Source organism: Choristoneura fumiferana, chromosome 29 (genome assembly GCF_025370935.1).
Source record: "Choristoneura fumiferana chromosome 29, NRCan_CFum_1, whole genome shotgun sequence".
Classification (NCBI taxonomy): domain Eukaryota; kingdom Metazoa; phylum Arthropoda; class Insecta; order Lepidoptera; family Tortricidae; genus Choristoneura; species Choristoneura fumiferana.
The window spans coordinates 10,907,450-10,925,543 of NC_133500.1; the positions used below are offsets into that span (position 1 = coordinate 10,907,450).

The 18,094-nt window shown below is 37.5% G+C and overlaps 1 pseudogene; it reads right to left on the reverse strand.

Annotated features, from left to right (window-relative positions):
- Window positions 1-1,174: 1,174 nt before the first annotated feature.
- LOC141444100 (uncharacterized) lies at window positions 1,175-11,348 on the reverse strand (annotated as a pseudogene).
- Window positions 11,349-18,094: the final 6,746 nt, after the last annotated feature.

An 18,094-nucleotide genomic window follows, 5' to 3' on the forward strand; every position in this document is an offset into this window, starting at 1 on the left:
TCTTTTGAAATAAAACCTCACTATAGAAACTGGTTAGGCTGTTTCCATCAGGGATACGAGGATGTGTGTTGCAAGGAATTTGTATAGGTATCTTATGTCTGGTGTAAACGCAACCTTATGGTTTCAAGAAGTTTTTGGCAGCAAGTCAAACCAAAATATGTTGTTTTGTATACAAATGTTTATTTACAAATTGGCGGTTACAATAATCTTATTTCTATCAGATAACTAATTTATGGCTTAATAAGAACAATATAAAAAAGAAAAGGTTTAATAAAGCAATGAAAATTGTCGACTACGGTGCGTTAAAAAAAATGAGATATTTAAGAAAAACAATAAATAAACATATTACAAATTATACAAGACTAAATATAACAGGTACTAAGACAATGTTTCGTAAAGATTTTTAATATTTTAAATATAGATTTCTATATGACTGGCTCGGATTCCATTATAAAAATTAGTTAGTTACAGTACATAAACTTTAGTCACTTTACTATAAGCTGTTTTAACAGTTTCTTTTTATAAAATGTGTAGGTACATTAAATATTCTTAAATTATTTCTTTAAGAAACTTGTAGTAAAATGAACAAATTGTTATCATAAATTATAAAACTAAACTAAATAAAGCGTTTTGTACTTTACAAGTTTCGCAATATGGCTCGTTATCCCTTGACACAGCTAAAGTCGTTTTATCTTAGTCTATCATTTTCATTTTGCCCACTCCTTATCCATATGAAGTTATACAAAAAAGTGACAATTGGCCACTTCCATCCACTTTTTAAAGCCAGAGTGACAAAATGTCAAAGTTTGCACCTTTTATGTTCTCTTTCTATTTCAGAGATCTTGGCTCAATACCCTCCGTGAAGTCATCATTTTTTGACAGACACATATATTAAATTGCCCATTCAGCAGTCAAATATTATCCAAATGACGCTTCCTTATCGACAATAATTAGAAAATATTTTAAACAGTCGATTTAATTATTGCTTTCTGACAAACAAAATATCGGTAGATGGCGCCATAGACGCAAGGTCCATTTTTACAGTGTTACTTGAGATTGACTCATTTATTTCATAAATCAGTCACAAACATGACATAAATGTCAAAATGGATCATAGGTTAGGTATACTAATATCATCCAGTGGTATTTTACTTGTCAGAAAACTTTCTTTGTATTTTTGCTGATTCACGTCGCGTTTAGTACCCGCCATTTTGGTTGTTGCGGCCATTTTGATTGTACCCACCATTTTGGCTGTTTTGGTCGTAGCCAGCGCCCGCGCCGGTGTCCTCGTATGAAATTCTTGGCTTATACCCGTCTTGATCTGCCTCATATTCGACGGTCTAAAACGGTAAAATTTAAAGAGTTAATCAAGTACGTCATTCGTTGGAAACAGTTGTGTGCTAGTTTTAGAGGTCTAACGCGCTGACGTTCGCAATCGCATTCGCCATCAGTTTCTATCCTTGTCTTACATCATGTGACACAAGGAAGTGGTGCAAACGATTTTGAAAATGAACTTAGAGAAATGTAAATGCAATGGTAGTTTGAAATAAAAGTATTTATATTTTAATAATTGATGAAACACGTACAAGCCAAATAAGGAAGATAACGGCGCTATTACACTAGGTATAGTGACACATCTCGGCCTATGTATGTCCCATTACAAGTCAAAGGCCTTCTCTCAGAGTGAAAAGGCCCAACCGTAGTTTCCACGCGGGCCCAGTGAGGATTAGGAACTTTACACACACGATTGAATTGCTTCGCAGATGTGTGCAGGTTTCCTCACGATGATTTCCTTCCTTAAAGCTTGTGGTAAATTTCAAATATAATTTCAAGAAACTCAGGGGCGTGAGACCGGGTTTGAACCCATGGTCACGATCCTCGCTTGAGAGGTCAAAGTACCTACTATGCCATCATTTTTTAAAAATAAATAATTCATATATGTATAAGTTTTCAATCATCCAATATATATATATTATTAATAAAATGTTTAATTTAACCCTTAATAGGGTTGACAACCTTGTCAAGACATTTGAGTTTGGACTATAAATGTTGCTTATTTGGATTGGCTTTCATTTTTCTTTGGTGGTAAATATATTGCCGGTGCCCTATTATTAAGCTCTTCAATTCAATCATTTTACGAGTATGACCCTGACCTGTTTCCTTCCATCAGGCAGCACGACGTAGTAAAGACCTTCAGCCCTGTCTCCCATCCTCGACTCCCTGTGTCCAAAGTCATTGCCAGAAGCGTCGTCTTTCACCATATATTCGAAGCTGTAGTTGGCTGGCTCCTGAGAAAATGAGCACATCTTTTTTCAGTAATATGCATCCCACTGGCTGGACTCAGGCTATTCAGAATGAAAGGGTTTAGGCTATATTTTCTTCAGGGTTCAGGGTTAATCTGTTAACTTAGTGTTTTTATGAATATATTGCATTGCATTGATCCAGTTTCATACGAGTACAATTAAGTTGTTGCATAGTAAAATGTAGTGAACATAAAGAAAGTCAGTGCTCAGTGCTGTAAATAATTAGACATGGAAATTAAAACAATTTGTTCAGTATAGGAACAAGGTGAATTTAGCTTACTTTCAGTAAAAGCAAATTTAGGTTTTTTTACAATTTAATAAACTTTGAATTCATTTACAATTAATTGTTGTGTGTGTGGAAGATGAAAGTTTTGTGTACTTACTTATAATATAATTGCAAATTAGCGAATAAACGTTTTCTATTCTATTTATTATTCTAAAACAATGCATTACTTACCCCATTGCCATCTTCATCTCCATTGTACCCCCTGCCTGCGCCAGGTGGTAGGTACTGCCTGCTCTGACCAGCACCGAAGTCACCAGAGTACTGCTGACCTATAAGAGACGTGTTCTGTTTAAGCTAGGGACTTTGTCTGATATAATAAGTTCAGATAAATGTCAGGCATTACGTTTACAAGGCAATTCGCCGAAGAACTTAAGTCACCGAAGAGAAGTGAGATGCAATATCTAAAGGATTATAATCGTATTGTTGTGCACTACCAGCACCAATATCTGACACGGCAAAGCGTGCATGACTGATACGAATTTATTTTTACGGTTGGCCGTGTCATATTTTTGCGGCAGATATTAATGCCACCTGTTGCACTGTGCTTGTGTAACCATTATAAAAACATGTAAATGATCGATCGAAGGAGTGAATAACAATTTAATTAGCTTCCTTACTTCCGACACCAGGTGCTCCATACTCTTGTGACGGGGTCCCGAACCCAGGGGCTCCATATTGCGAAGAAGGGGCACCTCCTTGCCTCGGGGCTCCGTACTGATTTGATGGCGTCCTTTCCTGGGCAGGAGCACCGTATTGGCTAGAGGGTTGGCTTCTGAATTGGGACGGTGTTCCATACTCAGCAGAGGGTTGCGGGGGTCCATACTGGTTAGAAGGTTGAGGGGGTCCATATTGATTAGAAGGTTGTTGGTTTCTTGACTGGGGTGGTAAGTATTGATTGGTTGGCTGTTGGTTTCTGAATTGGGATGGGGCTCCGTATTGATTAGATGGTTGTTGAGCTCGGGATTGGGATAAAGGAGGTCCGTATTGGTTAGAAGGTTGTTGGGTTCTGGACGAAGGTGGTCCATATTGGTTGGAAAGTTGTTGAGATCTAGACGAAGGGGGTCCATATTGGTTGGAAGGTTGCTGAGTTCTGGATGAAGGTGGTCCATACTGGTTGGAAGGTTGCTGGGTTCTAGATTGGGGGGGTCCGTACTGGTTTGAAGGTTGTTGGGGAGGTATGTATTGGTTGGAGGGGCGACGGGAACTTGAACGCGGAGCTCCATAGGTTGAAGATGGACGGTTTCTGAAAGAGAGTATATAAATAAATATATGTCAGAAAGTTAATAATTTGCATCTGAGATATAGACACTTTGCGAATTTGAGTATTGATAGTTAGTTAGAAATTTTAAACTATCTAGGCAGTTACTAATTGATTTTTTTTTATGGTTAAAAGGAGAAAAATATATGTTTCATTTACGATTGAAAGTAACTAAAATCAAGCAATCAATATTAAACGAATATCGCAAATACTGTCGCTGTCATTTCGATCACAAAAAAAACACTAAACGGAAAAAAAATTAAAAAGCTGCCGTCCCCTTTTCTTGAAGATCGGAGTCCGTATTGTCTAATACGATGACGTTCGCGATCCCATTCACCATCTCTTTCTGCCTTCGTCTGATACCATGTGATAGAGAGAAATGGTGAAATGGAATGCGATTTCAAGTGCGTTGAACAATATGACCTCAGGTCTATAAAAAAAAATCAGCACCTCTTCGAGGAACCTAAAATAGCCAATTATATATTATATTATAGCTCGGTTAACAGGCGAATCGTGATACCTTTCTAAACCATACAAATTACGGGATGTGCTCGCGCAGCCATTCAGTTAAATAATTCGATCGTGATCATTATGATGTAGTTCTCGCGTCGAATGTACAGTCGTCACCACAAGTTGATGTATTTGAAGATCAGATGGCCAAGTTATTATATCAGTTACTAGTGTAGACCCGCGGCTTCGCACGCGTAAATTATTAGACGCAGCAGTTGAATTGAACTACCGTGATTTTATAAAATTCCTGCGGGAATATCGAGATAAAAAGTAGCGTATGTATTATTTAGATAGATGTCTCGCTATTTACATTTAAAATTACATCGTGCAGCCATTTTAGCGTGAAGGAGTAACATTAACAAACCCCCCCCCCGTTTTTCTTTGCCGATTATATTTTTCTGATTAAGAGAACCTTATTTATAACGTTATTTATTTTGCACTGTTTGTTGTTGGTGGGCCAAATCTTGCAAGTTCATTTTGACCCACTTCCACTGGTTGGGTTGACTTGAAATTTTGCACAATACGGTATTTGACAACTGTTGAATTTACAATATCCTGTATATTATTATAGAAATATGAATAAAAAAGGATCTTGACAAACGGACGGACGGACAGCAAAGTGATCCTATAAGGGTTCAGTTTTGTCCTTTCGAGGTACGTAACCCTAACAATAGTGAAATACCTTAGTAAGTAAATAAGGTAATAGTACATTAATCTGGAAGTGAATTTCTGGTGGTCGACTTGAAAATTGGTATGGTAATGTACACACAACAAAAAACTCTCGGGCTCTCATTACCCCTAGATAATGTTAATGTTTTGATTCAGAAGTAATATGACTATAATGAAATGTTCGAAACTGTACCCTACCCTACCCTACCCTTACTCTAGGGCCTAGGCACTTTTGACACTCATCAAAAGTATTATTTGGATGGAAAACTTGCTTTTGATGACAATACAAATTTTAATCAATAAAAAAGCTTGTAATAAAAATTTAATAAAAAAAGTTAAATTTACGTCTCAAGTCACTTAAGTTGCCGACTGTACCAAACCTGTCAAAGTCAAGGCCGCTCTTTCATTGTATAAGAGCTGTTCTACTTGACCCCGAAACTGTACCATTGGGCTTCAATGCTCAAGATAATTAGAAGGCACTTGATACTTTTTCAATGCAAATAAAACTTTTTATTGAAAGATTTGTATTGTGTAGCCGTGCATGGTACTAGCTTAGTGGTTTGACACGGCTTTTCAAGCAGAAAGACGTGGGTTCGAGTCTAGACTTGCATCTCTGAGTTTTTAACCCCCGACGCAATAAGAGGGTGTTATAAGTTTGACCGCTATGTGTGTCAGTGTGTCTGTCTGTGGCACCGTAGCTCCTAAACAGGCGGACCGATTTGAATGCGGTTTTTTATTTGAATTTAGGGTTTCTAGCGATGGTTCTTACTTTCTTGGAACAATAAAGATAGACTACTCGTAGTGGGTACTCTACGTAAAAAATAAAATCTGTTCCAAATGCGACTTTCTGAACCTCAAAGAATCATCGTCATTATCATTTTAGTCTATGTTCCACTGCTGGGCACAGGCTTCCCCTCAGGATGATAAAGCTTGGACCGAGGACCTAGTGCGGTTTGGAAGTTTCACGCACTCCATTTAATTGCGTCACTGGTTTGTGCAGGTTTCATCATTATTAATAATTTGTTCTTGTTGTAGTTTTTTCTTCCCACTTTAAGTTTAGAATAAGTTTGTAATCTAACTATGTTGTTATTTTTTTAGTGGTTCTTTGCTTTGTTTATTAGTATTTAATATTTATTTTTAACTATGAATCTGTCTATTGCATTTTTATTATTTTAGTAAACATAGTCCAAATTTAATGTCAAATAGAAAATTACAAAATACTAGGAACTTATAACATATCTTATAAAAGCTGCAAAGTTCATTAAAAACTACTAAAAGCTTAATTACAATTACGATAAAATCAAAACAATAAAGAAATTACAAAAAAAACTATTTTTTTTATTCAACTGGATGGCAAACGAGCAAGTGGGTCTCCTGATGGTAAGAGATCACCACCGCCCATAAACATCTGCAACACCAGGGGTATTGCAGATGCGTTGCCAACCTAGAGGTCTAAGATGGGATACCTCAAGTGACAGTAATTTCACCGGCTAAACAAATAATTAAACATAAATTGTTGTAAAATTGGGTGCCCGAAATGAGAGATCGGTTGGTTTTTGTCCTTTTTACTCCCAAGGCGATTGCAATGGAACAGTGACAAACAAACTTAAAAAAAACCTTATTTATATTGATGCGCGATACTAGCGCCACCACATTTTGTGTTTTATTTTGTAATTAATGAGGTTCATGAATGTCAACGGGCATCGATCATTTTTATTAATTAGCAAGCTATCTAGTTCAGCAGATGAACTTTAGATGGCGTTGTATCGAACAATAATTGTTGTTAGTTAAATTCTGATTAATACAAAGTTTTTTTTATTTAGTTATTTCCTATGTCGCATGGTTGGGCAAAGGCATGTCCCTTGGATTTCCAACTTCCCCTGTCGGCAGCTAGATACAGATCTAGCTTCAGATTATAAAACACACAAAATGTGAGTTGTTTTAAACTTAAGTTTCAAAATACCTACAGCTATTAACATGACCAAAGTAGAACATGCCATGAAATTAGCGGTTGAAACCGACCTAGGTACACTTAAAATGCAATCAAAGTGCAATTGAATAAGAATTTGCAAGCATGCATCTGCCGCAGACCTTAAGAGTACTTCTTAGTGAAGGAAATTTGACAAAGAACTAAAGTCATCGACATAACTGGTAAAACATGCAAGTTGAAGTAGCAAACATCGCTCGAAGAACAACTGTTGGGAGAGAAAAGTCCTTGAGTGACCACGACCCGGGTGACGAAGCATTGCCAGGCCTCCCACTAGGAGGATTGACGACATCGTGAGAGTTACGGGTCACCGTTGGATGGAAGTGAAGAGTTGTCGGTATCCGTTAATTTCGCAACGTAACGTTTGGCAACTTGATTCATTTCGCAACTTTTCATTTCGCAAACTCTAAAACTGTAAATATTTCAGGATTTATTTCAGGGCCATCGTGTAGAGCCCTTTAGGTTAGGTTAGGTTAGTTTTATAAAAATCCTGAACTATTAACTGTTTCAGAAATATTGAACAGTTGCGAAATGAAAAGTTGCGACTTATCCCGTGTGGTGTCGGGTTAGAATTACACCTCTCCATTTCTTCCGTGGATGTCGTAAGAGGCGACTGAGGAATGAGGATATAGGTTAAGGTATATATCGTAGGTGACAGGCTAGCAACCTGTCACTATTGTACCGTTTTTGTCAAACTTAAAACCTAAAATTGCTAAAAGTGGCTCCGAAGCGGTAACGTTTCGTGTGCTCTGCCTACCCCATTTGGGAATACAGGCGTGTTATTTGTGTGTTGTGTGTGTGTGAGGTTAGTTTTATAAAAATCCTGAAATATTAACTGTTTCAGAAATATTGAACAGTTGCGAAATGAAAAGTTGCGACTTTAAAATGACAATGCGGAAGTTATTCCAACTTTCCTAATTATGTAATATCTGCCCCGACGGGTATCGAACCCCGGACCTCAAGCTTCTCTAACCACTGAGCTATCTGTCGTCATTTTAATGTTATCACTTACCCAAACACGGCGTCAGTTTGTCTCGGAGAACCGGAACCGGGTGGGCCATAGCTCTGGGAAGGGGGGGGAATTCCTACCACTGAAATCTTGCTGGGGAGGGAGGTATCTAAACAAAGGAATTGTTACTAAATTAAAGTAAATAATTTATTATACTTAGGTACAATAAGAAAACAGTGAATAACAATTAAATTAAATTAAAATAAAAGTATACTAAACTTAACATTCAAATAAAATAAAAAAAGAACTAAAACTAAAACAAAGCCGTGGCATCACACTGAGGTCCTTTTTGCTAGTTTCGGCATTACAATTTTCTTTTCTTTTTCTTTTTAACCAGCGACGCAAAAAGAAGGGTGTTATTTTGACGCTAATGTTTATCTGTCTATGACATCGTAGCGCTTAAACGCATGGATGTTTGATAAAAATCGGTTTAGTTGTTTTTGAGATATTGAACTTTGAAATAATAATCTTCGCGCAATGCACGCTGACTGCGAAAAAAATGTATGAGCATTCGGCAGTTGCGGCTACGTTGCAGTTGGAATGCAGTCCGTCTTACTGTCCCTAAATCTTTCCCTAAATGACCGCTAGATCGAGTGGACTGTAAAAGTTCTTAAGCTACTGCAAATAAGGAGGTTTTCAATTCGACTGTATGTTATTTTTTCTTTTGATTTAGGATTCCTCAGTAACTTACCTGTTGTCTACAGGGGGTTCTGCTAGAGTTGTCGCTACTAGCATCAAACAGGCCGCGATGTACTGAAACAACATGTGTATTTATTAATTTTATATTTAGTTACAGATATAACAATAAATGATCTAAGTTTAAGTTTTTGAAAATGTTACAAAACAAAAGCAGCTTAATTTTTTGGGTAGAATCGAACCTTGAATTAAAAGCCCCATGGTCTATATATAATAGATATATAAAAAAAATGATTTTGATTAAGTGCCGTTCAACTTTTTAAAACTTGATTTATGATTACAGCAAATTATCGGAATGAACTGATAATTGATTATTTCTAAATGAATTATAAAATTAAATGGGGTCCATTTTGAGGTTTTGTAATTTAACCTTAGTAGAGATGATAATTTGGCACAATGTTTCAGGAGATAATATCTAGTATTTAATATTAATAATAATAAATAATATCATGAGACACTTGACACCAATTGACCTAGTCCCAAACTACTCTTAACCAAAGCTTGTACTATGGCAACGGATACACATAGTTATTTATGGATAAATACATACTTAAATGCATATTAATCATCCAAGACCCGAGAACAAACTGTTGTATTATTCATACATATATCTGCCCGGCCGGGAATCGAACCCGGGACCTCAAGCTTCGTAGTCAGTTTCTCTAACCACTTGGTCATCCGTGCCCTTAGTGTAAGTTTTCGGTTACAAAATACGTCTCAATCGCGTTCGCGTTAAAATCTCAATGTAAGGAAACACGAACATCGCAAAAAGTCCACTAGAGGCGCTGTTCGTGTTTCCATATAAATTGAGACTTTAACGCGAACGCGATCGAGACGTATTTTGTAACCGAAAACTTACACTAAGGGTACCGGTCGTCGAAAAGAGATGATCGATAGACGGTGACTTTATTCACATGGGCATAGTGCGTTGTTTGAAAGTTTTTTTTTTATAGATTTAAATGGACTTGAAATTTGACAGTCACTAGTCAGCAAAAATCATTTAAATTGAAAACCGACTAAAGTTTTTTTATCAATATTATTATTATAATTTTTCCTCGCTGACTGATCGTATCATCAAATATCAATAATGGCGAACCTAACCTTTGCCATGTCCGTATTTTTAGACCCGTGCCGTACCTGGTTTTAGGATTCGTTTTCACCAGAGATGTGCGAGGGCGAGGTTGTGTCGCGATCAATGTGTTTTTCATGAACCAATAGAAATTCTTCATTTACCTAACCTCGCACAGCACAGCTCTTATGGAAACAGCTAAGCTGAGGATAGGTAAATAAAGGTTTTCTATTGGTTCATGAATAACCTAATCTAACCAACACAAAGTTGGAAAACCCTCTACTTTGTCACTTCAAAGTTCAATGTCTCAAAAACGGCTAAACCGATTTTGATAAAACATGTCTAAGAACCATAGCTGGAAAACCTGCTTTCTAATAAATAAAAAACTGCATCCAAATCGGTCCCCCCGTTTAAGAGCTACGGTGCCACAGACAGACACACATAGCGGTCAAACTTATAACACCCCTCTTTTACGTCGGGGGTTAAAAACACATTCCTCGCAACACATCCTCGCACGGTTACATATTTGAATATCGAAAATTAAAATACCTACGATTAAAATGTCGATGTTCAAAATATCGAAAATGATAATATCGATTGTATCACAATATCGAAAGTTGTTATACCTATGTGGTCAAAATGTCTAAGATTGAAATATCGATTGATTAAAGTATCGAATGAGTATGTCGATAACCAATATATCTAAGTTGTAAATGTCAACATATTTGAATGTCGAAAATTAAAATATCGTACATACAAATCTGCTTTATTTATTGCTCCTTTCTCTTAATAGCATTAATTTTACATAATCTAGTCATTTATAGTTGTGGTCACAGTTCTAACCTAACCGAACCAAATATTTTTGATAATTCATGCTCAATAGGTTAGGTTAGGTTAGTATTGCGTCAAGGCTCGAAGCGCCTTAACTAAGCGGAATAGGAGCTCCGCGAAGCGGAGCTCCATCGACCCTGTCATGTGATAGTTCATACATAGGATATTCGATACTCTGTACTTCGATATTTTGAACTTCGATATTTATATCTTTCGATGTCACTTTTGTAGATAAATAATATTTTCAATATATTGGACGTAGGTTATCTAACCATTCGACAATATAAACTTTCGTTATATTAATTTTCAATATTTCGATACAGTCGATATTTTAACTTTCGTTATTTAAATATGCAACCACCTCGCACATCTCTGGTGGAGGCGCAGCCTTACAATAGGACGATTCCATCTCTTCCTAACTGTCAATGTCCGTCTGTGTGTATCTAACTAATTAGAATTACTAAGTAATATATGGACCATAATGATGTCTGAAATCAATATATACCTATATTTTTAATTGAACTTATCAAACCAAACAAAGTTACTTACCCTCATTTTATCAAACACAACAAAAAAAAAAACAAATTTCACTTTCACACCCTTTCTGACACTGCCACAACACCAGGATGTCCAAAATTGACTATGCTATTTTCAATCACCCCAAACTCTAGACGATGATTTAATTTTTAATCAGCCCAAATTTTAAATTAGACCAAGTTAGTTCGTCTAACCAAAGTTCAGAAAGCGAATGATGCTCCGTCGAGATTCCCTTAGCTTATATACCAGAGTGATTAACTGATATGTACTTACATTATGCTAGTGTGAGTAGATCGGTGCATCTGCTTTCGCGGTACGAAACAGAGGCTGCTCTACTTCAACTTCGTATAATGTACACTTCAATGATGAAGTTTGATGGAACCTCTAACATTTTTTTAACAGACATAGTACTATAATATCTAGACATGTGTTACCACTTTTATTACAAGCTGTTGCCCGCGACTCCGTCCGTGTAGAATTCGTTTATCGCTATCCCGCGGGAACTACGCGATTTTCCGCGATAAAAACTATACTATGTCCTTCCACGGGACACAAACTATCTGTACTTATCATCATCCAGCCTATATACGTCCACTGCAGGGCACAGGCCTCCCCTCAGAATGAGAGGGCTTGGGCCATAGTTCACACGCGGGCCCAGTGCGGATTGGGAACTTCACACACACCATTGAATTGCTTCGTAGGTTTGTGCAGGTTTCCTCACGATGTTTTCCTTCACCGCAAAGCTCGTGGTAAATTTCAAATGTAACTCCGCACATGAATTTCGAAAAACTCAGAGGTGCAAGCCGGGGTTTGAACCCACGACCCTCTGCTTGAGAGGCGATGGGTCAAACCACTAGGCCACCACGGCTTACTCAGTACTTATACCGAGTTTTATCTAAATCGGTTCAGCGGTTTAGACGTGAAAAAGTAACAAACAAACAAACTTACAAACTTTCGCACTTATAATTATCAGTGCAATTTATTTTTTATCACTAGCATATTGCCCGCGATCCATCTGCGTTGAATCCTGCGGGAATTATGCAGTTTTTCGGGGAAAAAAATCTATCCTATGTCCTTCCCCGGAACTGAAAACGGTACACCGAATTTCATCGAAAATGGTTCTGTGGTTTAGACGTGATGAGGTAGCAGACAAATAAACAGACTTACAAACTTTACCTTCGCATTTACATTTAGTGAGATTGTACCGTCAAAACGGATAACATTTCACCTTTTAAATACAGTATTTATGCCAACCTTCAGAATAATGAGGGCTATCGTTTTTTGTCTCACTAGATGGCGCACTGTTGCATGAGGTTTTTTAGTGTGGCTTTCAAAGTCTGTTATTACGGGCGTGAAAACAAAGTTTAGATCAAAATCATATTTAATACACCTTAAAACCGTACCATATAAATAACGAGCATGCCACAGTGTTGCTTAGTCCCCGTTTTGTTCGGAAAAAAGGGAGGACAAAGGTTTACGAAAGACAAAACTGTCTCAAACCACAAACATTCTTTGCCCCGGAACGCATATTTGCCATAATTAATATCAGATATTGCAAAATATTCACAAAATTATTCTAATATTAAATAAACCCGCGTAGCTCACCCAAAAACTATGAGATTTGACATTTCGGAGACCTCACGCTACACTAGCGCCTCTAGTGGTGAATTCATTCGCGATAGCCCTCATTCTGAAATATATATCATAGTAGAGCCACTAGCGCTCCGCAGCACTCCCAAAGCTCGCTCTAGTTGGGAGTCGACTCGTGAGGAGAGTCGCTCGCCTCGTCACTCGCCCGCACCTGCTGGGCTACTCCGAAACTCAAAACTCGAAGTTCATGTCGTGCGGTCCCTCTGACACTTACACTGTTTGATACGAGAGCGAGAGGGACCGCACGACACGAACTTCGAGTTTCGAGTTTCGGAGTAGCCCGCCTGTCGCGGTCATAGATAAATTACCCGGGACTTGCCTATAAAGCTTCGCTTAATTTAAGGGGTTCGTATCGGCTCGCATAATTATTGAAAATCATAATGTTTGTCATAATATTTTATGTTGTTTGTCATAAGTCATAACTGTTTTTTCGCCGAATACAAAAATAGTTCAGAATTGTTGTAACACAAACATAACCTAACCAACTGTTTTGTATAGGATGATAATTTAAAAAAATCAGAAAAATTTACGGTTTCGGCGAAAAAAAATTATGACTAACAAAAATTCTGACAAACATTACATTATGACTTGCAAAAATTACGTGACTAAATATGCAGCATGCAGGTAGTAGCAGTGTAGCCATGGTAGCCTGGTGACATATGTATGGCCTCTAGCAGAGTATCGTGGGTTCTAATCCGGGCTCGTATTTGAGTTTTTAGAAATTAAAGACATTACCTATACTTTAACTTTACCATGATGTTTACGGTAAAAGAAAACGGAAATGGGGTTATATGGTATCTAGGGTCTGATGATAGAGCAGTTAGGAAGGTTTACAATTGAAGCATGTTTTGGTTGTCTATTTAACACATCCAGCTGGTTGTATACGTTAATTATCTCACTGTACCAGGTCGTTCAAACCAGTTCTAGATCTTTTGTATTTAAATTCTGAGTTCCATTCAAGGCGGTAGGATACTAACAAAAGAGTGACATTGCCAAGTGCAAGGTAGACGAATTAAATTAGGTCACAAGTTTACGTTGTGGCCCTTATTATGAAGGTTGATAGATTGAGCCTTGAGCTCGGAGTTTGTACATTAACCCGACTTCACATAATTTTAATTTCATCATTATTATCATCATACTAATAATTTTTAGCTGTAGGACGTCCACTGTTGGACATAGGCCTCCCCCATAGACGTCCAGTTGCTTCGGTTGGAAGCGGCCTGCATCCACCATGAACCCGAAGCTTTAACCAGGTCATCCGTCCATATAGTAAAAATCTCGTTAAAGTAACGTGTGGTTAGATTTAGATAAGAGTTAGATTAAGTAATCTTAGTGGACACTTTGGTCTAGACTGTAAAGCCGTCTTGCAGGAGAAAAATAAATCTAGATTTAGTCGTTAAACCTGATTTAAGCTTGACAGTTCCATACATTTTGACACTACTAAACTGAGCTTAACGCTAACTCGAGATTTATGTTTCATAAGAAAATTTATTAATAAAAAAATACAAAAAAAGTGTGTGTATATTACAATTTTTCGTACTGATTAACATACCACTTATACTAAGCGATGTTCCTTTTTTCCTTGTAATATTTTGTCTGCGTATCCAATATACAGGATGTTTAAACATCCTGTACTATACTGTAACCCATATTTGAAACATTGAAATTCGAAAACAATTTTTTTATATTGTACCTATAGAGATAGTCTTCTTGTGACTCAACTTAAGTACAAAGCTTTTTTTCGAATTTCAATGATTTTCCTACCTTTTATCATAATATTAATCAGTAGCCTTAATATTGGTTACAGTATAGTACAGGATTTTTTAACATTGTATATAAATTGACGACTGGATGGCCAAGTGGTTAGAGACCTGACTACGAAGCTTGAGTTCCCGGGTTCAATTCCCGGCCGGGGCAGATATTTGTATGAATAATACGAATCTTTGTTCTCGGGTCTTGGATGTTTAATATGTATTTAAGTATGTATTTATCTATATAAATATTTTTGTATTAATTCGTTGCCTGGTATCCATAGTACAAGCTTTGCTTAATTTAGGACTAGGTCAATTGGTGTCAAGTGTCCCATGACATTTATAAATAAAAAATGTTTCTCTCAATAACCTATCATCAGCTCTGTAGCTGTATCGGATAAAGCTATGTAAAAAATAATGGGGTACTTGTAAGCCGTATTTAATCTCATAGCTATGCATAGCTTCAGTGGCGCGCGTGCGTCACGATTTAGCTGCGTACACGCAACTGGAGTGCTAAATGGAGTTGTGAAATGGGTCGCGGTTTTGTTTCAACTTTCTTCCTGTGATCTTACAACAGGGTGAAATTTAAGTCGTGATACAAAAGAATTGACATCTATGTACCTTACGGCACTAGACTGGCTGTTTGTAGACATGGGGGATAAATAAAGTCACGATGTCAAAGTCACCGTGACTCGCCGTCAAAAGGTGTCACTGTGACTTTTGACAAAAGAACAACGTTACAAAATTACATACGTTCCTACTGTTCCCAGCGCCTAATGCAGTCTCTGTTACTCAAATCACGACGCTGTGGAGTGCTGTAACTGTAACTCGGCTCTAATCGGGCTCAGTCGGGAGTGTTCGGAAGTGGCGAACAGTAACAATAACAGTGTGACAAAAAAACGTTTATTACAGGACCGTGACGTGTCACAAATCGTGCAGTGACACGAGTAACAGGCGTGACAAAGTCACGATGACTTTTCACTGTGACTTTTTTGGGACGAAATCGTCAGTCAATGATCATACATATCAAAATGTAACGCTTTTCCCCATGTCTAGCTGTTTGGAATAAAACGCGCGGCGTCAACCCCTGTCACCGGGCAACAAGCAAAAGTCACCAACTACCACATAAAGTCAAGAGGGATAGTCAAACTTATGCACAGCGTCGTAAGGTTAATATTCCACTAATCTTTTTTGCAGTTAGTGACCCTTGCCTGCCATCCGACGAGGTTCACAAAACCGCGCCGTGAACCAATTTTGTGCGCCGTTTTCATGTAAGAAACACGCATTCTATACATCAGAGGTTTTCAACCGGTGTGCCGTGTATATTTTCAGGTGTGCCGCGATCGCCGTGAAGTGTAAGTATTTTCGACAAAAGATTCGTACAGAAGGTCTCAACGGGACCCTATTAATAAGCCTCCGCTATCCGCAATGTAATACTCGTCGATATTATGGGTGTGGCCCCGTGTATATTTTCAGGTGTGCCGCGATCGCCGTGAAGTGTAAGTATTTTCGACAAAAGATTCGTACAGAAGGTGTCAACGGGACCCTATTAATAACCCTCCGCTGTCCGCTATGTTATGTATACCGGGTGTGGCCTGTAATACGAGCAAAAAATTGAAACTTACATCGTCCTCGTCAAACTGAACAATATTAGTTCAGCGACTTTTAAAATAATGGAGTCTTTGAATTTTCATCTATATATATAAAAGAAGAAACTGACTGACTGACTGACTGACTGACTTATAGATCAACGCACAGCCCAAACCGCTGGGCCTAGAAAGTTGAAATTTGGAACATATGTTCCTTAATAGGTGTAGACGCGCACTAAGAAAGGATTTTTCGAAATTCCCACGGGATAGGGAATAAATGGGATTTATATTTTCACTTCGCAATGGCCCTATTTCCGTAACTATAATTATTAGAAACTTCAAATTTGGCATGGAAGTAGGTAATACTAACAGCTAAAAACAGTATTCAGGATTTTCCGAAATTCCCACGGGATAGTGATTAAATGGGATTTATATTTTCACTTTTAATTAATGACCCTATTTCCGTAATTATAATTATTAGAGACTTCAAATTTGGCGAACAAGTAGGTAATACTAACAATTAAAAACAATTTCAGGATTTATCAAAATTCCCACGGGATAGGGAATAAAATGGGGTTTATATTTTCGCTTCAAAGTGGCCCTAACTCCGTAATTATAAATATTAGAGACTTCAAATTTGGCATGCAGGTAGATAATACTAATAGGTGAAAAATATTTCAAAGATTTTCCGAATATCCCACGGGATAAAACGAATAAAGAGGATTTTATATACCAACTGAATCAGAAAACGCATAAGCTAAACCAATAAAACTGGGGACTGGAGATTTGGCAAACTGATGTAAATCTGGTAACAATTATTTAGCAGTGACATCCTGCTCATCCTGGCGAGGATCGTCTCCGTAGAAGGGAACTCCTCAAAAATTGATGTCACACGCAAAAGACTGAACATGATTGTTAAATTTCAATGACAATGCGTTTAAATGATATACACCGCCTGATGCTACAGCCAGCGTCATCTGCTGATGACGGAACTCCTCAAAGGCTGATAGCATTGATACGAAATTTTGCATATACGTTCAACAAGCTGACACAATTACTTTGCTCACCCGCGACCGTTATGATAGCTACTTTTGTGCCCATGCAATGTGTGTTCATCCAGTTCTTCCACTTCCACACTGTAAGAACACACACAAAATCACACAAATCCATCTATCACCACCACCACTTTACACTGACGCGTTTCGAACTCAACCAGAGCTCATATTCAGAGCAACACAACCGTTCAGCATGCTACGGTGTGAAATTTGGCATAGATGGACCTAAGTAGTACAGAGGTGCACTAGGGAAAGATTTTAGAAAATCTCATGGAATAGTTAAATATCTCAATTTTGTTTGTTTTTCTTTGTTTGTTGGGGGTAATCTCTTGGGTTGGGGCTAAAAATCATTTATCAATAGAAAGATTCACTATCCTTGATTGACATTAGAGTACTTAAAAAAAAATGAAAACTTTCCGCAGAATAAAAATAAGTTTAAATTTTGAGCAGATTTTCAAAATTATTTCAATAATAGAAAGCTATAATGTTTCTCTAATCGACAATTAAGAATTTTAAAATAGATCATAACAGTAATTCATGTCCCGTGGGAACTTTACAATTTCTCGGATATAATCCTATATCGTGTATAAAGTCGCGGACAAAAAGAAACGCGTAGTAGGTACTTTAACGTTTTCTAAACCTTCCAACCCTGAAACCAGCGAAGCAGGGTTTTCAAAGTTGGTAAGAATCATAATTAATTACATACGAGTACGTATGTAGGTTGATTTTTCTATTACAAAATTTGCACCACTGTCTAAAAGAAAATCTGTCTGTATTTTTATTTCCATGTAATCCTCCAAAAAATTAATCAAAACACGAAACATGGATCGCAGAAAGTAAATGTATGTTACTCCAAATTTAACGCGAGCGAAGCCGCGGGCAAAAGCTAGTTTT